We start from the raw sequence: 27,636 nt of genomic DNA, 5'->3' as shown, positions 1-27,636 counted from the left end.
TAAAAAGTCCTCAATGGCTCAAATATAATTTATATTCTGCTAAAAATGTTAATTTCAGGGCTCAGCCGCCTGTAAGCCTCAGGGAAATCAACCTTTTACAAAATAAATAATCAGCTTGAAGTCTAAACCTGACCAAAATATAGCAATTCCTCTTTTTAAAACAGATTTTAAAGCCTGCAAAGAGGTTTAAATTTAAAACTTAGTCGCGTCTGCCGAGGCCTGAGTTATTTGACTGTGTTACTTTAGTCAAAATATTATTACAATAGTCCTATTTTTATTTTCACCTTTATGACTTTAAAAAAGAAAAATTACTGTCATATATCCCTTGCTTGCTGTGCTACTAATTAAATTATCCTTGTTTGGATGAGTTCAGAGTTCATTAGGGATTCCTGTCGTATTTCTTATAAGTTTACACATCATTTAATCCAAATACAAAATCATGTTTCTAAAGTCGGATGCAAAATAAAATCACATATAAAGTTATACTTTTTTTGCTTTAAATTCTTTGTAATTTTGTAAAAATTATATTAGTGTAACTTATTGTATCTTTACTATAGAGATAGTAAAAATTGTTCAACAATTTAAATAATATGTCATGAAATGGATATTTGCATCTTTTAAATTTCGTCTTATTGTGAAATGTTTCTCCATTTAAAACCTTAATAGTTAGATACTTTCAATTAAACCTATTTCTACACCACCAAAACCCCCACTCCGTCATTTTAAACTTTTGAAGAAATAATAACTTATTTCTAGCCCCTGGCCGGGGCTGTGATCCTGCGGGGTCCTTTTCCATAAAAAATGTCATCACTGCTGAGCTCTAACATAACATAAAATAAGAATAAAAAGGAGTCAGGAAAACTTATATAAACTATTTTTTGTACCTTTTTAAATTGCTTTCTCTGTAGAAAGGAAGAAAATAAACACCCACACAAATATTACATGATAAAATGGCTGAATAACTGTCCATATTCTCTTGATTATTACGGCAACAAGTTGGTTAAACTCAGTGAACCAGAGAATAGTAAACCAGATACTTACATTACTACTGAACCGTTCAGGGATTGAGGGATATAGCTTAATTGGATGACAGCATTAAAAGCATCATAGTTCAGAGAATAAATGTATAAGCCAAACAACTCCTTGCCAAAGTGTTTGAGACCCTTTTCGTTTGCGACTAAATTGCTTTCTTTTCTTTTGTAGGGACTCGGCTGTGTTTATATATCTTATTCTATTAGCTGATTTGAAAAACCAAGTACTATATCAGGACAGTGTCCCCGCCCTGTGCACAGAGTTACATGTAGCTCATGCACCCTCTATTCTTTCTACTTTAATGTTCAGGGATAGGATAACTAAATCAATAAAGTACAATTATTCAGGTATTTGCAGTGATTTTAAATGCTATAAAAACATAACACTATGTTCCAGCGAGTGACAAAAAATCGTTTTTTACATTTTGGAAAATAAACTTTTAAACAATTGTTTAGTAATATACACAAGTTTTGGGAAATAAAGCCGAAAGAATTAACTCTTTACTATGAAAAATAAGAAGTTTATGTGTAATTATACAAGAGGTATGGAATTAAGTTCCTTTTCATCATTGTAAACAACTATTTTTAAGGTCAACTAAACTACATTTCAAAACAGTGTTGACCCTTTATTTTTAAAGCTATTTTTAAGTATTATATATTTTTGGAATCAGTATGTAATAATTTATACGTTTAGCCTTTAAAAGAAGTCAAATCTCCATTTTTTTTTGTAATTGTAGATGGTTTTCTTAGCATACCCAATTTCTGTAAAATAGACAATTTTCTTCTAATGAAAATTTTACGTTTGGTTCAAGATCTCTTAAGCGCAAAAGAGCGCAAGCAAATCCTCTTACATGGTGATATTAGATGTATGTATAATATCAGAGAACTTTACCCTGTGTATAATGTATGCGAAGTTTGTTTTTTCAAGCCTTTTAGATACTAGGGTCTACTAAAAAATAATATTTTTTTAAGATATAAAAGTAATTTATTTTCTACTTATTTTAAATACATATTTATTTAAACTAAAAGTAAAGAAAAGTTTTAAATAAAGATTATCCCTAAATGTCTAGGCTATTATCTTAACAATTTTACCTTGTTATTTGGGGAGGGGGGGGGGGGGGTAAATGCCCCACTTATATCCACATCTGAACACATTAAAGCTAGAAGTCTCAAAAATGTATGTGGTTTTCTAGTTCATCAAATATATATTCTTATTTAATTCGTTAGCATTATTTACTCCCTTCACCCTTTTATTAAGAAACCTCTTGCAAAAGGTGCTTTCATACTTATTAAAAAAAGACAAGTAGAATTTGTATTGTTTAAGATAGAAAATGCCTCCTTTCAAGTAAATTGAAAATAAAATGTAAGTCTTACATATCAGAGATTTATAGGGATTAGACAATGGCCGAGAAATTAATGTACATTCCCAATGCTAATACACAAAATTGCCCCTTTTATAAATTACAATTAGTAATTGAAACGTTTGGACACTCAACTAATAAACCAACCAATCAAAATTCAATAAAAGTCCCACAAGTTGTTATGCCTACAAATGAGAAAACGCTATTTGGTGACTTTGGGGACTATTATAATAAACAGCCCATTGTCCCCTCCCTCCCTACATAAAAGCACAGAAAATAAATAAGAAATAGGCTTATCTGTATGTAAACTTTAGATTATAAATCTCAAAATATAAATTTTTGCGGCGGCGGGCGGCGGGAAAATGGCGGCAGATTTTCTTATAATTTTAGTAGGTCATATATACTTGTTAGAAAAGCTTATGTTTCAAATTTGAAGTCTATAGGTCAAAAATTGCGGTTTGAAGAGCTATTTAAAGATTCCTGGGGGATCAGGACCTGTATGTAAACTTTAGATTATAAATCTCAAAATATAAATTTTGGCGGCGGCGGGCGGCGGGAAAATGGCGGCAGATTTTCTTATAATTTTAGTAGGTCATATATACTTGTTAGAAAAGCTTATGTTTCAAATTTGAAGTCTATAGGTCAAAAATTGCGGTTTGAAGAGCTATTTAAAGATTCCTGGGGGATCAGGACCTGCAGGATCATACCTGGACCCTGAAATTAACTTGAACACTTAAATTTCATATAGGTATACTAGTATAGGATATTTTAGTATTTGGTAACTTAAAATGCTTAGTTTAAGGCAAGCAAAATATTTTTGCTCTTTACCTGTATGACCCTTCCAGGTTTGCTGGCATCCTGTGCCAGCCAGGATGGAGATATTCAAAATTTCGCTATTATATTGAAAGATATATGGATAATTATTGCTATTCAAATAAAATTTCATCAAAAATTTAAAATATACACTCTCTATGATTTTTTGTCATTTTTTGGCTTTTCTGGAACACGGTGCATAAATCATAACATAAAAAAATGGAAGCTTTAAAATCAGAAGGAAGTACAAACGAACAATAACTCATATAGTGTCAGAACTTAATTTGCATAACATTAATTTGTAAGTTTAATCAAAATTTTACATAAATTTGATGAAAAATTACGTACAACAAGATACAGTAAAAGGGCATACTTTCATTCTAAAAATCCGATGAATAGTATAAAATACTATACAAAAAATTGTAGCCAAAAAAAGATGAAAATAAGCATGTTTTTAATGGATGTACAGACTGACATACTAACGGACGGACCGACCCTATTTACTATTTACTTGTCCCTAATCCCTGAATTTGATTAAAATCAATGACTCCGTATTCCTAATCTTACCCTCTGGAAAATCCTCCAAAGTTGGTTTTACGGTCTAATTGAGTTCTATTTATTCTGTATAGTAAGTTAGAATTAGTCAATCAATGAAACTTTGGTGATTAATTTTAAGTAGTAGAAAAATTTCCATAAGGGCTAGGTCTCGAGATGTATTACTCTGGAGAGAAAGCTAGTAAAAGTGGCTGACTCAGATTATGACTTTAAAAAAATTACCAATGAGAGGCCACTATAAATTTTACTATTGGTCAATTACAGTGTATACTGGCCTCTCATTGGTTAATTTTTTTGACGTCATAATCTGAGTCAGCCAATGAGAGGCCACTATAAATTTTACCATTTGTCAATTACAGTGTATACTGGCCTCTCATTGGTTAATTTTTTTGACGTCATAATCTGAGTCAGCCAATTTTACTATCTCTGGAGAGGTGAGTAGATTCAAAATTCAATATTGTTTTCTTATTGTCATTGCTTGAGAATGAATTGGTTTATTTTTTATTATTTTTGGACCAAAACCGTACGGTTTATATTAAAAAAGGAGAAGCGATTGTTGTTTTTTTTATAACACCCTTTATCTTGTAGAATGTAATATTTAGTTTGAGTATAGCTATCATCAATTTGAGCTTGCATTTTGAATTGCTCCGTTTGACGGACAGATAGACTTAAGGACACATCTTTAACTTAGTAAGTATAAAAAAAATTGAAATTCTTATTAGGTGATAAATCCCCCCATATCTCCTCCCATTAACTTCTACCCAATATCATATCTTAGTGTGCAATTACTTGCGCAATGTATCACATTTGCATAAAGACATCGTGAATAATTATCACTGGGATGTTGCGACAGATTTTCATGTACTCTGATAAAGTAATGCTCGCAATTGGATAAAATAACGATACCCCACAATATACCCCCATTTCCCCAATGCCCTCCAAATCTACTGGACGAACAAACTGACCAGTAAATGAGGTCCATATCCACGTATATTCTATGTCCATTGTTATAAGTGAGACGCACAGGGGAAATGGATAATTTATGCTATTTTGTAAAAATACAGTTTTAATGATTTGCTAAATGGTGCCTTAACGGAAATAAACGCACACCCTGTATCTTATAGGTCAGGTGCTCCAGATGAAACATCAATTAGAGATTTTAACCCATCGCCTCTTTTATTTCACTAACGATTGTTGAGTGTTAGTTTAAATGGAACAGCTGCCTTAGTTTACCTATAGCTTTGCAGGGAGGTATGGGATATTGGGCTGTTTATTTCACTAGTCCTCAAAGCTGTATAATAACATTTTTCTTAGTTTGCTTAACTTTTTTGGGGACCTTTGAATTTTGATTGTTTTGTTCATTAAGTTGGGTTTCGTACCGTTTCAACCACTAATTGTAAGATACAGAAGAGATAATTTTGTGTATCATCATTGGGGATATACATCAATTTATCGGCTATTGGTCTATCCCTCTAGATCCCTGATAGTTTTTGAGGGTTGACCGTGGGACTTTGGAGCATATGTTTGGAACTTTACAGTTTTCTTATACTTTGAATAGAACGCCACAATGTAAATGTATTTTTTAAATTTTGACCCTAATTAAGTACAAAGCCTTTCAATATACAGAGTTGATTTTCCGTTAGCTCTTAACATAATTTAAGACATGATAGAATTGTCCTATTGATATCAAATTTGGTATATTAATTCCTGTAATAGGTAGCAAAATGTAAAGTTGGTGTCTTTCAGTAAGTTCGTTCATTGCAATTAATAGTGCATGGATAAATAACAAAAGAAAATGGAGAACATTTTCATGTAGGAAATACCTAAAATGCACATTAGACAGATTTTACATATTCTTAAAATTCCATATTTTTAGAATACGATGGACTAATAGAGCTTCTTAAAATGACAACCTTCACTTTTTGTATCCACATCCGAATACCAAGAAGATTCGGTCCCTCTGTAAAGATTGTCGTCTAAGTAGCGCTTTTTTTTCTATAATTAAGATTGTCCGTAAGTTTGTACATGTTCTTTTTTTTGTAGGGGGGGAGGGGGGGGCGATTCTACTTTCTTATTGGTCACTTACAAAGATGTTATTTTAATCCCATTACTTGGGAGACACAAAGCTTTTCTGGAATTTTAATTTAAAACATGCATTTTTTGTATTATACCCAACAAAAACTTTGTTGTCTTTTGGTTAAAAATTATAAGTAAATGCCAGAAGTAATAGTGTATTAATAAGGTTATGTAATATGTATGCTATGATTGTTAACTCAAAAACTTAATTTTTATTGATCATAGAAATGCTTTTCTTATATCATTGTTCTTAAATGTTTAGGAATTCATATTATAAAAATCAAGTGATGTTGATAATTTATCACGTATCCTCTATATTTTTTGTTGAAATTATTTGTTTGCCATTGACTTATCGTTGTTTCCCTCTCTTCCCTAAAAACAGCATACAGTTTAAATTATAATTTTTTTATGCTATTGACATAATCCTGTGTCAGTGAAAAATAGCATGCAGTGTAAATTAGAAATATTTTATGCCATTGACATATTCCTGTATTCCTGAAAAATGGCATGCAGTGTAAATTTGAATTGCGCCAATTATAGGATTCATTGAAACCAAACAAAACACCAGGGATAAAGGAATAGAGATCCAGCAAATACAAACAAACATGATAACGTCCAATAAAAGGTCTGAGGGACTAAGGATGTCCAAGCGGGGAGGATAAAGGGGTATTAACCCCGCCCCGACATAAATTTGGGGATGCTATAAAAATTTCCTCCCCACTATTTTCAAAGCTTTTTGTCTTTGTTCAAATGTTTTAAATATTGGTTTTAGTCTTAAAATATTAAAATACTAATCTAAGATTTATAAAAAGCTTCTTTGAATAGCAAAAAACAGTCATTCAATATTTTTGATTGACCATACTGTAGTATAAACTTATACATCTAGAGCATTTTCAAAGAAGTAAAGAAATTTATGATTTTAATTAAGAGAGGTTTTTTAGCTGACTGATGTCTTCAGATAGAAAATTTTCTTAAAGAATTAATAGATAGACAGGCAGACAGACAGATTATCCTATTATATAAAGTAGTAAGTTTTTTTTTGTCTGTACCTTAAGATTTTAAAGACTACTGAACCGATTGAGTTCTCCACTTTATGGAAGCTTCTTATAGGTCCCTTGATGGTTTTAGGCGATTTAATTCTTATATCTGGGTTTAGTTTCAGGCTATTTTCCTTACTCCTTTAAATATAGAGCTTCTAGATACTAGGAGCGAAGTCGCTAGTTATACATATAGAGTTGTATATTGAAAAGTTATATAAAACGCATTGAAATATTCTGTATTTTATGCTACTTTTGGAAGATTTTTAGTGATCTTTTTATTTCTGAACTATAGGTAAAAATGTAGAGTAAATTTTGTGTACATACCCATCTATTCTAGTTTCCCTACGGGAAGCCTAAATATACAAAAGTATTTAAATAAAGTAGGAAAAGAATTAAAAAAAACAAAGATTGAGCAAGTATAGTTATTTATTGTATCGTATTATAGACAGATATTATAATAAAAAAATATAAGATTATCACCAGTTTTGTTAGCCCCAAGTTTGCGAAGTCCCTGGCTAACATAACTTGTTTTAATTAATGATTTTTACTTTAACATTCGTGAAAAATTATCAGTAATACGATGCTATACATGTTTTTTCCCCCCAGTATTACCGAGAACTGGTTCAAATGCAGCGGATACCGTTCAGTTTCGAAGCAATACTGGAAACTTTATGTGATTGAATGAATAGCAGAATAGATCTATATCGTTTAGCAGCCACCTAAAGATTTCAAGTTAAATAGTAGATATTTATTGGTTCATTAAATCTTCACAAAAAAATGTGTCTATCTCTTATATTCACCACGTAAATTTCCTCAAATCCTCAGAGTTATGGACGGACGGTCAAAATAAATAATAGAATACTAGTTTCTTCGATGGCGGGAAGGTAAGGAAAATAGCCTACACTAATATATCTATAAAGCGTATCAAATTCTGACCAGTCTTTTCTGAGATCTTGTGCTTTAGACAATAAGCCTAACTGCTTTTTAGTGTAGGATACATAAGTGAAGAACGAACAAAGTTAAAGAGCAGCGTAATAGGAATACGCAAAAGTTCATGTTACTACTTACACAAACTTAACTTGGAAAGGGTTACTTAACTTTACTTTCTTTCTTTGAATCAAATAATAGAAACCAAATTGTTTCCTTTTCAACCCAATCAACGAGTTATTTTAACCCTTTATTTTGCGCTAAAGGTGCATGTTAGAGGTAGATAGATGTTCTGCTTATTTTAGAAAAGAAAAATGAAATATATATTATACTAGGGGCAGCACCCCCTAGAGGCATATACAAGCACTTGATGCGGGGGTGCGGGGTGGAACGGAACTTATTTTAATTTGGTTGTAAAAAAGAAATATATATGTACATTTTTTGGAGGGGGGAGGAAGTCTTCCTTCTATAAATTTTTTTTTGTTTGCTTGCGGGGGTCATTTTTTCTTGGGGCTATTTTTCGAAGGAGGGTGGTAATCATCCACAAAAAAAGGTTATAAACCTTCCAGGACATATGAAAAGCTAAATTATAAAGTAGAACCATATTGTTAAATATTTAACCCTTTCTTTATTGGATGTTTCCATACTTGTTATATCAAATTAGAAAATTATGTTTTATGAGTTTATTCTCTAAGATTTTATTAAATGTAAAATATTTATTATATATTTATTTATAGCTTACATACAGCTGGTTAAAACCTAAATTTACCAAGGATGACCATTTTTTAAGAGCAAATAACATTTTCACTTCGAGTTTTACTATAAGGAGGTCTTGCTAACCACTTAACCGACATGATTCTCCTTTACAGTGTGGCTTCCCATAGGTCCTCTGAAGGTCGACTCTCCCCACTCACCCTCAAGCCTTTAGGGGCATAGCCGCTAGTATAGAAGAAAATGCCAATAAAAAAAACTCTTTGAATAAAAATCATCTCATTGATAAATTGTAAAAAAAATTATCAGACGGACTGTCAGACATACCCGTATGTAGAAAAGCTTCGCTTGTACCTAACAAAACCCAAATACAACAATACAATTCAAATATTGAAAGGTGCAAACATTTGAGCTAATTCGAAGCGCACAGTAGGAAAAGTAAGCTGAGTGCTCCTACAAATCGAAACTATAAAAATTTAGCAAAATATGATACATCAAAGTTTATACTTTACATCACAAATTATTTTTTTCTTCAGTTTTTAAACATTTATGTAAGGTTTTATGACTTTAAAGCTTAAAAATCATTTCTTTAGTAAGAAGAATATTCTGTTTATAAAGCGTTTTTCTAAAATTAAAGTAGATGGTATGTACCTTATAAAACATCCGTGTAGAACTGTCTGATCGTCATTAACCCCATACAAAAGACATAATATGTAAAGCAAAGATACTGAATAATTGTAATCAAGATGCGGGTATAGTGTACAAATATCAAAATCTAACATTTGTTTAAAATTATGTGATTTTCTTTTGTAGTATCACATGCACACTTTTAAGCTCCTAATTCTACTACGCGCAGAGCATATTTCTCTAATAAGCTCGCGTATTTGCCGCGCACAGTGTGAACGCATCCGCCGACACCGGAAATGGTTCGCGGATTTTTTCTAATAAAGAATTTCGAAATTTTTGTTCGCCTGTCCTTAAAATAAGGACACTTATCGTCGCGTGTTTATAAAACCTTTTGTCTAGCGTTGTCAATTAATCACGAACTATGGAATTTCATTATAAAATACTTACAGTTTTATTTTTTTGATATAAGTCCAAAACAAGCAAGTCTTTAGTTTGATCGACTGACGGTTGAATATTCAGTCAGATATTTTTAAACTATTATCTTTAATATAAAGTAGAATGGTGTCCGTCCGTATGTCTGTAACCGCTGATTGGGCTCTACTCTTCAGTGAATTTACATAATAATTCTATGGTGGTTTTAAGCTATTTTCTTGGGGCGTGGGTCAGCCCCACCTACAGAGAAACTGATATAACCCTGTTCATTACCTCTTGGGGCACAGCCCCTCGAGGCTAGGGGCGAAACCGCTAATATAAGATGAGATAATAAAAGGAAATAAGTTGAAAACAAGAATAAAAATGAAAATAACATAAATTAGAAACCAAATACTAATAAATGATTTAGTGTCCTTTGATTGAAATGTAAAAAGATAACAATAATTATAAAAATGGGTCATATCTCTTCTCTGCATGATTTCCTGCTTTGCCACGGGTTCTAGCTGGTTGTCTGCTAGGGATTATGTAAAGTAGAAACATTTGTAAATTGGAAATTTTCCCTGCTTAGCGAGTTCATAGCCCCCCCCCTAGATATACCACACTTTTCTGGGATCTTGCTGAGTCAAGTATCAACTGTTGGGAATATCAAAGGATGACTCCATGCAAAATTTGAGCCGGATCCGGCCAAAACCGGCCGTGAATTTTCTGAAAACCCGGTTTTTTCCGGTTTTTAAGGGGTATCTGTAAATCGATTCAGCTGGAGCAAAACCGGTTGGAGGTACAAAAAATTTTACTTCACATGAAATTTAGCCAATGCAATTGCCTACAAAAATGTACTTCATCATCAACTTGGTTGGACAACTCTTTCCCCTCCTAAATGTCCATTAAAACCTAGGAAACGGCAAAAATCGCCAAAAATCACGCCTTCGGCGGCGAATAACGGCTAAACGGTCAGCCAGAGGCGAATGAAACATAAATAAAGAAATGTCCGCCTCAAAAAGTTGTTCAACATCAAAGAGATGCTTGAAGTCTCTAAAACGACTCTTTCCCCTCCTTTCAGGGGAAAAACTGAAAAAACGTGATTTTCAAAAGTATGCCCACTTCGTGGGTGTGGGGGGCACTGAACCCGTCACCCCAGGGTCACCAAATATAAAGTCTAGGCGGCCCACAATGCTGAATTTTCACCAAGTGAAAGTCTTGTGTCATTATCTCTTATGAGAAAAAAGTTATTAATTAATTAAAATTTCAAATTGTGATTTTTTGATGGATTTCTTTGATGAAATGACAGGCTGGTCAATTTTTAGGCCATTTTTTGTGGTTTTTGGGCCGTCACGCCCAAACGGTTTGAGATAATCTCACGGGACTTTTTGCCCGACCTAAGTCTGGTTATTTGTGAGGTCTAAGAAAAAAAAATCCCGGATTGGATGAAGCACACTGTCGCTGTGCGCCGTCAAAAATCGCTGGTTGGCTCATTTTGCCCCCTCAAACCCTCACCTCGTGCCATTTTTCTGTGTAAAGATTATAATTATAATCTTTTGCATAAGTCTGATTTTTTTTCCTATACCTCACAAATAACCATACTTAGGTTGGGCAAAAGGTCCCGTGAGATTATATCAAACCGTATGGACGTGACAGCCCAAAAACCGCAAAAAATGGCCTAAAAATTGACCAGCCTGTCATTTCATCAAAGAAATCCATCAAAAAATCACAATTTGAAATTTTAATTAATTAATAACTTTTTTCTCATAAGAGATATTGACACAAGACTTTCACTTGGTGAAAATTCAGCATTGTGGGCCGCCTAGACTTTATATGTGGTGACCCTGGGGTGACGGGTTCAGTGCCCCCCACACCCACGAAGTGGGCATACTTTTGAAAATCACGTTTTTTCAGTTTTTCCCCTTAAAGGAGGGGAAGGAGTCGTTTTAGAGACTTCAAGCATCTCTTTGATGTTGAACAACTTTTTGAGGCGGACATTTCTTTATTTATGTTTCATTCGCCTCCGGCTGACCGTTTAGCCGTTATTCGCCGCCGAAGGCGTGATTTTTCGCGAATTTTGCCGTTTCCGAGGTTTTAATGGACATTTAGGAGGGGAAAGAGTTGTCCAATCAAGTTGATGATGAAGTACATTTTTGTAGGCAATTGCATTGGCTAAATTTCATGTGAAGTAAAATTTTTTGTACCTCCAACCGGTTTTGCTCCAGCTGAATCGATTTACAGATACCCCTTAAAAACCGGAAAAAACCGGTTTTTCAGAAAATTCACGGCCGGTTTTGGCCGGATCCGGCTCAAATTTTGCATGGAGTCATCCTTTGATATTCCCAACAGTTGATACTTGACTCAGCAAGATCCCAGAAAAGTGTGGTATATCTACCCCCCCCCCCCTGTAAATAAATTGTAAATAAAGAGGAGATTATTTTTTTATGGGGGAACACTACACCTCCGAGGATACCATATACCCAATATAACCTAACCTGAATTAAAAACTAACCCCCCCCCCCCCTATTAATTTCAAAGTAAGGGGTGTTTCTGTTCTCGACTATGCACTTACTACGTTTAAACATAGAAATAAACAAAACAAAAAATCCACGAATTAAATTAAAGAAAATCCACAATTCAATTTCAAAAATTTTCTACGAACTAGGATTAAAATTCTTTTCAGTATCAAAGTATATTAACGATGGCATTGCGTAGCTGGAAATAATGAAATATTTAAATAGTTTTTATAAATTATTTACAAATTTTCATTAAAATAACATTTTGTATATACTTGTAAACAAGGATGATAACATTCAAAATAAGCAAAAATAAAAAAACGAAACGATGGTATTGCTCTTAGCTAGCCCTCAAGCAAAATGGCATAAAACCTAAAGGGATGGGAAGGTGGGACAACATATTACTATTTTTTTTATTAATCACTACCAAATAAGATTACTTAATATCCTTTATGTTTAAAATAATGGATGTAGAATATACATGGATATTATGAAAAAATTCTCGTAAATTTAGGTTGCTAACATGGACATCACTTATTGGACAGTTAATTCAACCAGTAGGGAGGGAGAGGATGGGGTAAATCGGATGGATATGAGGGGTCGTTATTTTAGCTAGCTACAAGTTTCACTTAGGAGTACATGATAATCTGGTGTAAGATCCAAGAAATAATAAATCCATTTTTAAAATATATTCATGTATGTTTACTTATCGATCCAAAAACAGCAGAAAAGTTAGAATAGCAGAAATCAATCAATCTACAAAAAGTAAAAGAATATTAAAATCATAAATATATAAAGATTCTTAATGCTAATGTCGTATGGGTGAGTTGCACCTGGACTGAACAGTCAACTTGTCAACTCAAGGCCAGACTCTTGGTCCTTCACCTCATACCCGTGGTACAGTAGATTACAGACAACCAACTCTCTGTGATGCACGACCTTTGTCTGAGAAGTCCTAACTGTGCATGGTAACGAGTTGCGCCTGTTTTTGGCCAAGGCATTCCCCCCACTCTAACTATTTACGTCGCGCATCTTATATAGTAGCAGTGGGAACCATTTTTAACGTCTTTAGTTATGACGCGGTGTCGGACCGAGATTCGAACCTAACACCTTCCCGACGACGAGCGGATGCGCTACGTGTTGAGCCACGGTCGCGGGTAAAAGTTGAGGCACCACCGAGATTCTTAGGAAAATATAATAATTTTAAACCATAAAAATGGGAATTTTTGGTACAATATGAAATTATGAATACCAAAAATATCTCTATTTAACCGAATGTTTTTACAATTTAGATTAACAGGAATAAAGTGACAAAATATTAGACCCAAAAATCAATGGTTTATTATATTGGATTTCAAGTGATCATCAATAGAAATTGAGGGCATCATATGCTTGTAACGAGATGCAATACTCTATCGCCAACTACAAGATACCAGGTTAAATAACAGCCAATATATAAACCAATCCTTTGATTGCACGACCTTTTTTAAAAGTACTTACACTGTGAATGTTGATGAGATGCTCCTGTTTGCTGGACAATTCATTTATCTATAATCCAATTAGAAGTGTTATGTGCCAGACATAGCAACTGTAGGTGAGGGGAAAAAGTTGCTCAAAAAATTCTGACGTCATAAAAATGAGGGATGAGGAGAGGAGGAGTGGGAAAGAAATCCCCTAAAAAAGAGATGGATCATCCCTCATTTTTATGACGTCACATGATGATTTTTTGTGCGACTTTCTCCCCTTACAATTGTAGGTACCATATTTTACTTCTCTAGTATGACTTGGAGAGGTATGACTCGAACCCGATACCTCCCCGACAGTGGGCACACTATCACATACGCTAATGCTGAGGTTTCAATGGTTTTATTAAATTTCATAGTTTTAGCTGACAATATAGACTTGCTGAAAATGTTATAAACCTTCCCAGAACCTATAAGAAGCTAAACTGTAAAGGAAAACCATATCGGTGAGTGAGATCCTTTAGTACAGACATACACACACACACAGACAGACAGTCAGACACTGTGTTACTTTTATATAAGGGTAAAACTCTTTTCTAATAATCTTTTTGATAATCCCTTATTCCCTGATCCCAGTTGCCTGATCCGTGAATATAATCCCTGAAAATGAGGATTTGATTCGCTTGTCTTCAAATACATTATTCGCATTGGCCTTTATCAAGGATTAAATACTTGAGGTAAGGAATTAATACAATCAATAAAATAGCTTCCCTATGATAATTTTTAGACTATACAAGACAGTTTTACCTTTAGTATGGGATTTTTGCCTTTGGACATATCATTCTATTATATAAAGTAGTGAGCTTTTTTGTCTGTAGCAAAGGATCTCGCTAACCGCTAAACCGATATGGTACTCCTTTTTAGTGAAACTTCTTATAATCCCAGGGATGGTTTTAGGTTATTTTATTTTTTTCTATTAATAAGTTCGGTGTGGTTTTAGGATAATTTTCTGCCCTTCAGTATCCCTTCGAATGTAGATCCCCTGAGCTGGATCTTTAAATCATTTTAGTGGTGAGCCAGATCGGGGTGAGCCAACTTTCCACCAATGAAAGCACAGCATTTTATAAAATGCCGCGCTGTGATTGGCTGAAATTCGGCGCACCCTGATCTGGCTCACCACTAAAATGATTTAAATATCCAGCTCTGGATGCTAGGGGCGCATCCGCAAGTTAAAATAAAAAGTAGAAATGTTTTTTCTTGTCTGAAGCTTAAAATCTTAGAAACTGCTGTTCCGAATGGGTTGTATTTTTCAGTGAAGCTACATAAATGATATGGGATGGTTTTGAGCTATATTCCTGAACTACCATGCCCTCCTCTGGAGGCTAGGGGCGATGAAACTAGTTTCATATAAAATAGCATTGAGTATGCTTAAGTTGAAAATGCTAAACGACAAAAGAAGAAATTTTTAAAATATATTCTTCTTTACTCATTTTTATGTAATTAATCCCTGTTAAGCGGGTGCTATATTATTATTGTATTTTTTAAAATTAGAGATAACTTAGAGTATTTTAAGAGGTTCTAAGTTGCTATTATTAATTTTTATCATTTAGAATATTTTTATTACATAAAGTAGTTAGGTATAGTAAAGATTTTCTGTTTTATTGTCTTTTAAGCACTAAACCAATTGAGTTCTCCATGATAGGGAAACTTTACAAAGGTGCCGGAATGGTTTTATGAAGAACATTCGGCACCTCGGGGCTAAAAAAACTGGTTTTAATCTTTTAATTGTACATTATATATCCGCGCAAAGCTGTTTATAATACGATGTGAGAAAAAACTATCATTTTTTGTGCCCTATCATTACAGGCAGACATAGCTTTAGGAAAAGATACACTTAAGAAAATTGATTGCATATTAAAATTTTGAAGAGAAAAAATGCTCTATATTTATTAACCTCTATTATAAAAATAACTCTAAATCAAATCTAGCACATTTCTAATTCATTTCACTTAATGGGTATTATTAAAAGACATTACATATACATATGAACCTTATTTTTACAGTGTTTTTTTCCTGTATGGCTTCGAAACAAATAAATATTCATTGGATTAGAACCAGTTCTCACTCATACTGAAAAATCATGTATAGCATCTTATTACAGATATTTTCCACGAAAATAAAAATCTCGAGGCTAACAGAAATGGTTTTACCTTATAATTTTTAGTTTGATATCCGCGGAAAGCTGTCTGTAATACGATGCAAAAATAACTATTCTATTGAGGAAATAATCTAATCAATATAAGCCATTTATAAGTTTATCACTTTGTAGTAGGTATATGAATTTGCAAAACTTTTGCAGGGCAGATTCGCTATGAAATGAATTGAAATTAATTTTCTTTTCCCAACGTCTATCTGCTGCAAGCTAACCACCACAATAGTAAAACTTGTTAGCACTTTCAAATTATGCTAAATTGCCTTACAAAACAGCTCGAGAATTTACTGTTAAATCTAGCAGTGATTATTATTTGTGTATTCTTGATTGACATACTTTGAATTGCTGTTATAAAAGGTAATTATTCTCATATTTACGTTGAAATTGTGACCAGAATAAAACTATTTTGACACTAGCATATAGTGATACAGTTTTCGAGAATGCAGAAAATAGCCTAAAACTATACCAGGACCTATAAAAAACTTTCTTACAATGAAGAACATAATCGGCTCAGTGGGTTGAGAGATATTTCGGACACACAAGCAAAAAACCTTATCATTTCACAAAGTAAAAACATTATAAAGGTAAAGATAAAATTTCTGGAAATTAAAAAAAATATTTTGTACGGTAACTTCAATATACCTCCTTGTGGCAAAATATTCCAAAAACATTTTGCCAAAATTCAACTTTTTACTTGAAAAACAGCCGCACCGTTTGTTCTATTTATATTGCTGTCTAAAAATTATAGGAGATTTAAAAGAATTGTTGTGTTAAATATAAAATTTAGTCTGTCACTTTTTGTGTGCCAAGTAGTTGGCAAAATTAAGCATGCTTTTACACAAGAGGTGTCAATGAATTGGGCTATCTATCTATCTATCCTTCTTTTTGGCTTTTATTTCTCTCAGGTTGGGTGGGGACATTGGACAGTAAATTACACTGGTACCCATAGTTTTATAACTACATTATCGTATTCAATGGTTAAAAAGTTTGGGTACTTTTAATGAATTCCAACTGGTTTCTGATAGTGTCTAAACCATTCAACCAAAAACTGTTATCTATAGAAGGATTAATTTTGTTAATCAACATTGTGGATGTACAACAATTTATTATCTATTGTCTTATCTCTTAAGATCCATGAACTATCTTGTATTATTAAGTATTCTTCTATAATTCATTTTTTTATCTAAATCTGTATTGGTTTCATCTGTAATTACGGAGAAGACAATTGACCAGAAATTAATGAGTGCTTATTTTAGGTAAAGGTTAAAAGAACCCTGAAGGAATAGGACCCCGTAGGATCCCGTAGGGGTAGAACTTATTAAGTTGAAGCCTTCCTCATTGGCTAGAAATATGCTTTGTGCATTTAATGAAGATTACTGGATTTCTGAAATTGGCGCATGAATGGCATAAATCGATACTGAAATAAGCCTTTTTAACAATGCAATTGAAAAGCAATTTTATATGAAGAGTAAGTTTTCATCAAAAAGCCTTTTTTTTACCTAAACAAGAAGTTTATATTTTGGGATTTTTAATGTAAGTTTAGAAATTAAGGGTCGAAATGGTAGTTTAATGCCGTAGATTACATGAATTTTGGATAACGTGAAAAAATTTATTTCGTTTTCAATAATCCTTTAAAAGTATTTTTAAACCATGTTTTTAAGTATTTCAATGAATATATGTAAAATTAAAAACTTTATTTTAATAATCCCTGGTGCTAAAAAGATCTGCAAATTTTCTTTAACATTTTTCGCTATGTACTTGCAAAAAATAGATTCTTAAAATAGAGTTATTATTTTAGAACTAAAAGAAAGAATTTCATTGCTCTAAAATAATTAATCTTGTCCCTATCTGCCTACTCGAATACAGAGTACCTATAGGATAGGGGCGTAGCAGAAAGTAATAGGATACAAAGCTACGCACACTGTTTTAGGGCAGATTAGGTTAGGTTATATTGGTTGATGGGTAGCCTCGCAGGGTAAGGCCTCTATGGAGTTTGTTATAGGTGGAAAAACTGCCCACTTCGTAATTTTAATTGTTGGAGAAGGGGTGTTCTGTGCTTAGCAGGCACTTTGAGAGAAAGTACCAAGTCAATTTATCTATTTTTCAACTCTATTATGTAAAGTTAGTGCCAAAATTGGGTGGATAGAATTAATTGCATAACGACTATGGGCTAAATATTAGAGCTATAGTAGACATTTGATAATCAATTCTAACAAAACTAAACATTTTCCTTATCCATTTTTCACATCGTATTATAGACAGCTTTCTGTTAATATTAAAATAAAAATTATAAGATTAAAACAAGTTTTGTTACCCCAAAGGGGCCAAGGGCCCGATCTATCAAAATATTATGATTTTTCATATTACTATTCGTAGAATATTGTCTGTAATAAGAAACGACATATGATTTTTCAGTATGGCTATGAACCATAAATCATGTATAGCATCGTAATACAGACAATTTTCCGCAAATATTGAAAAAATCATAATATAATTAAATTTTAAGAGGAAAATACGTTAAAGGTCGTCCGAACACTAACTTTATATTTAACCCAAACAGACAGACAAACATTGGTCTAATAGCAAAGGATAGAGCAAGAATAGTGAGAGAGAAAGAGAGATAGATACAGACAGAGAGAGAACGAGAGAGAGAGAGAAAGGAAAGGTAAAAAGTGAAAAAGAAGGAGCTCTTTTGAAAGAACAAAAAAATGATGCCGCATTTAAACAGGGGTATCTATACTCAAATAAAAAAGTGAAAAATCAAAGAATAAACAATAACATTGAATAAAATGTTAAAAATAAGTACACTTCTAGCAAAATGTAATAAAAATTGTAAATATATTTTATTTTAAATTAAATTGAAGTATTTAGCCCTGTTTTCAAGATGATATTTTATCGCGGAAAGGTGGTAATTTGCTAAGACTGTACAGAATGCTAGCAAACTTTCTATCTAGCTATCTATCTGTTCAGTTATCTGAATAGATCTATCTATCCAATTTGAGAAGCCTTTATAGAATGCCAGCAAACTTTCTATCTAACTATCTATCTGGTTAGTTATATGAATAGATCTATCTATCTAATTTGTAAAGCCTTTATACAATGCTATCAATCTATTTGTCATTACATCTATCTTTCTATCTAATTTGCTAAGACTTTATAATAAGCTATCAAATTTTCTTTCTATATGTCTATGTCTATCTAAATCTAAACAGTATTTTTCTATTTAACTCTCTATCTATCAAATTATTTATCCTAATAATAGAAAAACAAACTTTCTGAATATCTATCAATCTAATTATCTATGACTGGAAGACTCTCTAACCAACTATATATCCATCTATTTCACTTGATCATAAAAGTGTTTTAACATTTTTGACAGACATTTTTCAGCAAACTATAATTTTGTAGAAATTTCAATACGAAGATGTTTTACAATTTTTCTCCTTTGGTTGTTAAGTTCGCTGTTTGTTTGTAGTTGATTAAAAAAGAATAAAAAGTGCTTTCCCTTTAAGTAACTATCAATCACAGAACCCCATCCCCCTTTCTTTATTTTGAAATAAATAGAAAATAATATGAAGGTGGAGTTCTTTTCCTCTAACCACACTAAAAGCTATCCCCAAGATACAATTTTCAATTTATCCAAAAATAAGTGGGGGAGAGGGGTTCTATTGTCGCTAGGCACTTTTGGGGAAACCACCTAATTATTAAAACTGGTATATTCAAGCAATTAATTTAGCCCTGCGGACTGACATACAAAGAGATATACAATAGGAATAGAGTAGCTGCGCTACTTGAAATTGTAAAGGGTACAAGGTTATCAAATCAAAATCGGAGAAAAAACTCATTTATTTTAATCAAAAATTGAATTTTTTTTATTCATTTAATGAATTTTAACCCATACTTTTAAGTGTGAATTTAAAAGATATGACAATAAAAAATCTTTAGACACCCGTAGTAATGAATGATTCTTTCAAAATTAAATCAGAAGAATCAATTCTATAGGAGTGTAGCCTCTTTACACTTATCCTAGTCTATGTGCTATAATATCTAGAAATAATTAGGAAAATTGTAACCTACAAACAAAAAAGATTCATATTATCTTTTCGGCATAATACTATTATTGTAGCGCATCCGTTGATCGTTGGGAGGTTATGGGTTCGAATCTTGGCCGAAACCGCGTCATAGTCATAGGTAAAGACGCTAAACGTCATACATTAATAGTAAAAGTATAAGGAATGCCTTGGTCAAAAAACAGGCGCAAATCTTTAACATCCATACTTCTCGGTAAAAGTCGTGAAATAAAAGTAACATATGATGTTCTATTGAGTAGTCTCGCTATTAAAAAGTTAAATAACGTTTTTTGTTCTTGTTGTCTCAAATTAAAAAAATATCACAATATATTGATTTTTGTTTTATTGTTAAAGAATTTAAAATGAAAACAAAGTATTTTTTTCTCTGATGATGATAAATGGATGTGTTTATATTTTAGATTAGGTTATTTTGATACCCTTTCAAATAATAGATATAGATAGATAGATAGATAGATAGATAGATAGATAGATAGATAGATAGATAGATAGATAGATAGATAGATAGATAGATAGATAGATAGATAGATAGATAGATAGATAGATAGATAGATAGATAGATAGATAGATAGATAGATAGATAGATAGATAGATAGATAGATAGATAGATAGATAGATAGATAGATAGATATATAGATAGATAGATAGATAGATAGATAGATAGATAGATAGATAGATAGATAGATAGATAGATAGATAGATAGATAGATAGATAGATAGATAGATAGATAGATAGATAGATAGATAGATAGATAGATAGATAGATAGATAGATAGATAGATAGATAGATAGATAGATAGATAGATAGATAGATAGATAGATAGATAGATAGATAGATAGATAGATAGATAGATAGATAGATAGATAGATAGATAGATAGATAGATAGATAGATAGATAGATAGATAGATAGATAGATAGATAGATAGATAGATAGATAGATAGATAGATAGATAGATAGATAGATAAATTCAAATATGATTATCTAAAAACCAAAACAAAATCTGATAGAAATACAAAATTTTGAATTGAATTAATGTTGTTTTGATAAGATATCTAAAACATATAATAATCAGGGATCTGAAGGGATAAGACAATGGCCGATAAATTCATGTACAATAGTACATACCCAATGATGATACATTAAATTACCCCTTCAGTGATTGAAACTGTTAGACACCCAACTTAGTGAATCAACTAAACAATAAAAGTCCCCAAATCTGTTTAGTTAAATTATAAAAAAAAACGTTATTATAAAACTTTGGGGGACTATTGTAATAAACAGCCAAATGTTCTCTCCCTCCCTGTATAATAATAAAATAATGATACTATAAATTTTACCCAAAACTTTCTAGATTTTAATCATATTTTCTTTGGTAATGCAAAACATAATAAACAAGGAAAATTTTGTGCATAAAAAGCGGCGAAGCGTAGGGAAAAAAAACAAAGAACAATAATAAGTTACGATCAGTGGCGTGCACAGCTATTCACTTGGGGATGTGAAACCATTAGGGGTGAGAAAAGGGAAGGAAAGTCATACAAAATTTCAATTTTAGGGGGGTGTTGACACCACTTTCCCCCCCATTCAACACGCCACTGGCTACAATTTAAAAAAATTAAAATCGTCTGTGCTACAGAATTCAAAATCAATCAAACTACATTTAAAAGTCAAGAGTAATTAAAGAAATGCTTTGCTCTAAGAGAAAATATAAATAAAAATTTAAAAATGCTTTGTAACAATACATTTAAAACTAATAATATAGCCACAGAGACAAGGATTATGTTAAAGAAATTATTATGAGAGGACAATAAAGATTATTTAACGAGAAATATTGGACTTATCGTATTAATTATTGACAAATAATACTTTAACTGCACGACCATAGTCTTGAAAGTAATGAAGTAATGATTCGGGACTGTTGTCTAGTCAATGCTTCTCCCCAAATTTCATTATTAATGTCAATCGCGAGGATTAAGCAGTCAACTCAGAAGCTAGACTCTAGGTCCTTCACCTCATACCCGTGGTACAGTACATAGCAGACAACCCTTTGATTGCAATATCTTTGTCAGGAGATCGTCACTGTACATGATAATTCCTCACTGAGCATTCCCCCTACTCAAACTTTTTAAGGTCCTGTGCCAAACAAATTGAAGCTAATTAACGTCCATATTAAGACTTTGATTTGAGTTTGTAGCCTTCTCATAAATTCCGTTGACACTTGATAAATTTTATTAGAACTAGTATTAATGTCTTCAGTTTCATATATTTTTTTCCTTATACCAGTTTTTTATGTACTCTAATAAAGTGATACACCCAGCTGGCTAAGATAAGAATACCCCCATTACCTTACCCCATCCCCTCCTCTCCAACTGAACGGATGACCTGACCAATACATGAGGTCAAAATCATCAACCTAAATTGACGAAATATATATCCTTTTCAATATATCCATATATTTTTTTCTTGGAACATCATTTCCTTCCTTTGTATGTGTGCATATTATCTTTTTATTGTATTGTAATGAAAATAATAAAACTGTAATGTTTTGATAACATCCAGCAAAGTCATCATTTTTTAAACAGATTTCAGCGTTGGGGATAAGTATTTTGTGAAACAGGATAATACAGGCAATAATGATTTTTTAGGAAAAATTTAGTAAAAATATTGTAATAGTTATTTCTCGCATCGTATTATAAACAGCTTTCCGCGGATATAGAATGTACAATTATGAGATTAAAACCAGTTTTTTTAGCCCCGAGGTGCCGAAGGCACCGGCTAATAAAACTGGTTTTAATCTTATGATTGTACATTTTTATATTCGTAGAAAGCTGGATATAATACGATGCTAGACATAGTTTTTTCGTATGGATGAGAACCGGTTCCTATCCACCGGATTCGGATGAATACGAGAAATCTACTTCTATTATCCCATTTTTAATATTTTGTATGTTAATAAATTAAGAATCTGAAAGAATACTTGTTGTTTCTTTTTCTTTGCCAAGCATTTGCTTTTTTTATATTTTTATCCCTGTTTATATTATAAATATTCACATAAAAAAAACTTATCTTATTCGTTGGCTTAAAAACTTTGGGTACTTTAATTGAATTTTGATTGGTTCCAAAAGAGATGTGCTACACTTTTCAACCAATAATTTTGACAGAAGTGGTAATCACATTTTTCATCATGGGTATTTTCATAAATGTCCTTGCTTTTATACAGATCTTTAATTACTAGGTAAGCAATATCAAACTATATAAAAATTCCCCAATTTTCCCCAAAGTTGCTGACCATTCCTACCACTAAAGATTGACGGATAAACTTCACAAGGGAATTTTATATATATAACACTTAAAAAATGGTTCCAAGAGCCATTTAAAAATATAAAATAACAATTTGATTTAAGCCTACCAGTTTGCATTAATGTACTGTTATATTTGAATACCTATCAGTTTAGGAATCACCATTTTTGATGAGTACTAGTAGTACTTGAGCAGTAAACATGATGTTATCTGATGATAGTTAGGGTATAGCACTGCTAAACAGGCTTTAGCTTAGTCACATCAATAGACATGTCTTTATTTGAGATACTCGATATGCCTTGGCCCAATAACAGGCACTCATTATTTTGCATAATGCATAATAAGTACTTCTTGGTGATCTTAGGGATAAGACACTAAAACGATATATTATAATACATACCCGAATATGATAGACAAAATTACCTCTTCTTCAGATGAAAATGATTGAAAACTATCCAATCAAAAATCTTATAGTGCCCAATTTTTTTCAACCATTGAATAAGGTAACGTGGTTATAAAACTTTAGGTATTAGTGGGAAATACACTAAAGTGTCTCTCCCTCCTTAGTTTTTCTAGACCAGGGTATCAGACAATTAATGATTTTCTTGTCTTTTATGTGTTACTTAATTCTAAAAAAGGTCCCCAACACATGGGCCATGTTTATACATTTTTACTTATACAATTATTGAAGGTGTATCTACAAGAGAAAAATTGCTGGCAAATATCCTGCTACGGTATAACCACTCTTCATCTAGAGTTATATATGAAGAGGTCCTTAAAAATCTTACAAATATGTAACACAAGTTAGGGATATAAATGGATAAACAATCTCCGATAAATTTAAGTTCATCCCCAAAGATGATACACAAAATTACACTTTAATTAGTGGTTGAAAAGTTTGGACTATCAACTTATTAAACCAACCAATAAAAAGTCTCCAGGTTGTCAATCTAACGAATAAAAAAAAGTTATTATAAAACCCTGGTGACTAGTTTAATAAAGTCCAATGTCACCTCCCTCCCTGAACAGAAGTCCTTATAAGCAGGGATAAGGAATAAGGTTTATAATGTGGAAATTAAGACAATAATTGTTACTTTTTTAAAATCATTTTATACAATATTACAATTTTATGCTGTTAGTGTTTATTTGAATTGTCATAAAATAAGGGAGATGAGTGGAGAAGTGGGAAAGGAAAATATGTAGCTCGTCGATTGTTAATATATCTTTGCATTCAGGATTTATATCTTTTATTCACATTTCCTGCTTATTTCTGGATAAAATATCTTACAAAATGTAACAAACAAATATAAAACTTGAAAAAATGTTGACTCACCATTTCATCTAATTATAGTTTTCTTCTTTTCTTGTTTTATATTAAAGTATTTGGATGAGTGTCTGTGAATCCATGTGTGTGTTACTTAAGATATATTAAACGGCTTTTGATAGTCTGTAAACTATTGTTGAGTTTGCACTAATTTCAAGGAATTCTGGGGGGTTAGGAAATCTTTTAGCTTTAGAGATGCAATAACTGAAACAATCTTTATATCCTTGTCTGTCTGTCTATCCCGAAGGATTTCTATAAGCAATATGGTGCAGCTTCTAATAGGTCCTGAGAAGGGTACCACCACCCTACCAAGAGTAATTCCCCCCCCCCCCCAACCCCCCAAAAAATTAACCTCCCCAACCTTAAAAAAAGTATACGCTAGTTAAGTTATAAAGAAGCTGTGCTTCCTAAAGGATCAAATCTAATAGTCATTATATTACTTTTGTAACAATTCGTTTTAAATCTAACTTTTACATTAAGTTTACCGGGATATATGATCATGGAGAAACCTGGAAACCGCCCATAATCAAAATTATTGTGGGCGTGTGTGTTTAAACAAGTTATTTCTATATCAACAAGAAAGATTACAATATTTGTACTGAATTAATCTTTAACTTGTTATTCATACCTCTTTTGGCTTGGCATCTAGAGGCTCTGTATTCAAAATAATAGGGATGGGGCATAAATATACACTAAAACCACCCCAAGACTTAAATAATATATAAATTAGCCTAAAACCATCTTGGCACTACTGATTTGGTTCTCTAAATATTAAGATCTTAAGCTACAGACAAAACCTTTACTACTTTATATAATAGGATGAACGTCAGTTTTTATAAATTTTCAGGAAAGGGAGAGGACATTAGCGGTAACATTTTTTGTTTAATACCTTAAAAATATATGCACAATTTTTATCACATTGCTGTACAATCTTTGGAATTTTTTTTGCGGGAATTATATTTTCATACTGTGTGCTTAACATGCATATTTTCAATAAAAATGGCGAAACCCAGGAGATAGATAGATAATGGATAGAAAGATAGATAGAAAATAGACAGAAAGAATCTAGATAAATAGATAAGAACAAAGACAATAATTATGTAGATAAGAAAGGAATGAGAAATTGCAAGGAAAAAATCTTTCATAAAAGGAATAATTAAGAAATGTTAATACATGGATAGTTAGTAATATTTTTCAAGATTTTTCAAGCTAGTCGTTAGTATAGATAGAAAATAAAGATATGAATAAAGATAGATAGAAAGATAGATATCTAGTAGCGCTACATATTTTCAATAAAATGGGCGGGTCCTTATAATTTTTCCCTTTCATCGCTCTGATCGATTTAAAGTGTTCAGAAAAACTTGCCAAGAGATATAAAACAAATGCATGAAAAGTTTGTGTTTTGCTATCCTGTCTTCTAAAAGCAATACAAAAAAATAATTTTGTTTTGATAATAATCCCTTTTTAGTAAAGAAAGAATAAATGTAAACCATAGATTTATAATCCAGACAACTACCTGGCCCGAGTTGTGGAGATCCTTTTCGTCTGCTAGCAAACTACTTTTTGGTTTTTATGCAGGGTTTAGATTTCCGACGCTATTAGCTGATTTCAAATACCACATACAAAATCTGGACAGGGTTTATTCGCTGAAGACAGAGTTACATTTATCTCATGCCCCCTCTATTCTTTTACTTTCATATATAAAGAGTCGAAGTTATCTGCAAAATAGAATTTCCCAAATTTTTATTTTATCATTTTAAGTTATATATCATACAAATGTTTTTATATATTGTTGTTGTTGGATTCAAGAGTTCTTGTTTTTAAGCTGTCTAAATTTTTATTTCATATTTTAAGAACACCTATAGAAATTTCATTGCTCTATTTTAACAACAAACATCTTGATATTACATATTATAACATGTTTTCTCGTATTCATTCGAATCCGGTGGATAGGAACCGGTTCTCATCCATACGAAAAAACTATGTCTAGCATCGTATTATATCCAGCTTTCTACGAATATAAAAATGTACAATCATAAGATTAAAACCAGTTTTTTAGCCCCTAGGTCAATATGTACATTCTATATCCGCGGAAAGCCGTTTATAATAAGATGCGAGAAATAACTATTCCTGTATGGCTTCCAAACCGATTAATATCCAGTGGATTAGAACCGGTTCTTAGCCATACTGAGAAATCATATCGTTTTAAAGACAATTTTCAACGAATGATAAAATAAAAGTCATAACAATAATAGGCCTGAGTGGCCAAACAATAATTTTTCTTATCATTTTTCATATAACTACTCGCGAAAAGCTATCTATAATACAATGAAATAAATAATAAAATTTCTTTAAAAATTAATATTACTAAAACTACATAGAGTCCTATGCTTCCATTGGATATAAACTGTGGCCGTTTGCAAAAACTTAAAGGACACAATATTGATCAATAAATTGTACATTTACAAAGGCATGCCTCTCTCATATAGAATGATTTAAGTATAAGTTAGTAAGGTTTATAGAGCAGCTTTATTCCTTAAAATAATATGCATCCTTGTTAAATATGTGGCTATCAAACACTCTATATTAATCAGGTATATGCAATTTAAACTTTTTTACTACAATTTTTTCTATATTAGAATTATCATATCCTATGAATTTTAATAACGAATCCTAGGTCAAAGAAGTACAAAAAGTGGAAGAATTTGTATAAGCAGTATCCTGTATTTAGGCAACTTTGCAACAAATTTACATTAAATTTTGTTTATACTTATACATCTATTTTCTACTAATCATTAAGTTCTGCCACTCAAAACAAAGCGATATTGTTCGTTTGTCTTACTATCTGATTTTAGAGCTTAGATTTAATGTATGTTGTCATCCTTGTTTTTAAATTTGGCTTGAGAAATTCAAATATTAAAAAAAAGTTAAAAAAAAACAATTTAACGATTCCTTCTTTTCTGATAAAAGAAAAGGGTCTAATTTCCAACGGAAAAATGTTAAATTGTCCACTAAAATGGTTTTAGTAGCTCTTTTTATTATAAACAATTTTGCCTCATTTTAAAATATGATTTTTATATGCAGCGTAACTTCTTTATAATCTACGCTGTTAAAAAAGGGTTTAATTCTCTAAGAATACTTTTTCCAGTATGACTTAAAAACCGATTAATATCCGCTGAAT

Source organism: Acartia tonsa, chromosome 9 (genome assembly GCF_053477335.1).
Source record: "Acartia tonsa isolate MP-2025a chromosome 9, ASM5347733v1, whole genome shotgun sequence".
NCBI classification, from domain to species: domain Eukaryota; kingdom Metazoa; phylum Arthropoda; class Copepoda; order Calanoida; family Acartiidae; genus Acartia; species Acartia tonsa.
This window is presented reverse-complemented; position numbering follows the sequence as displayed.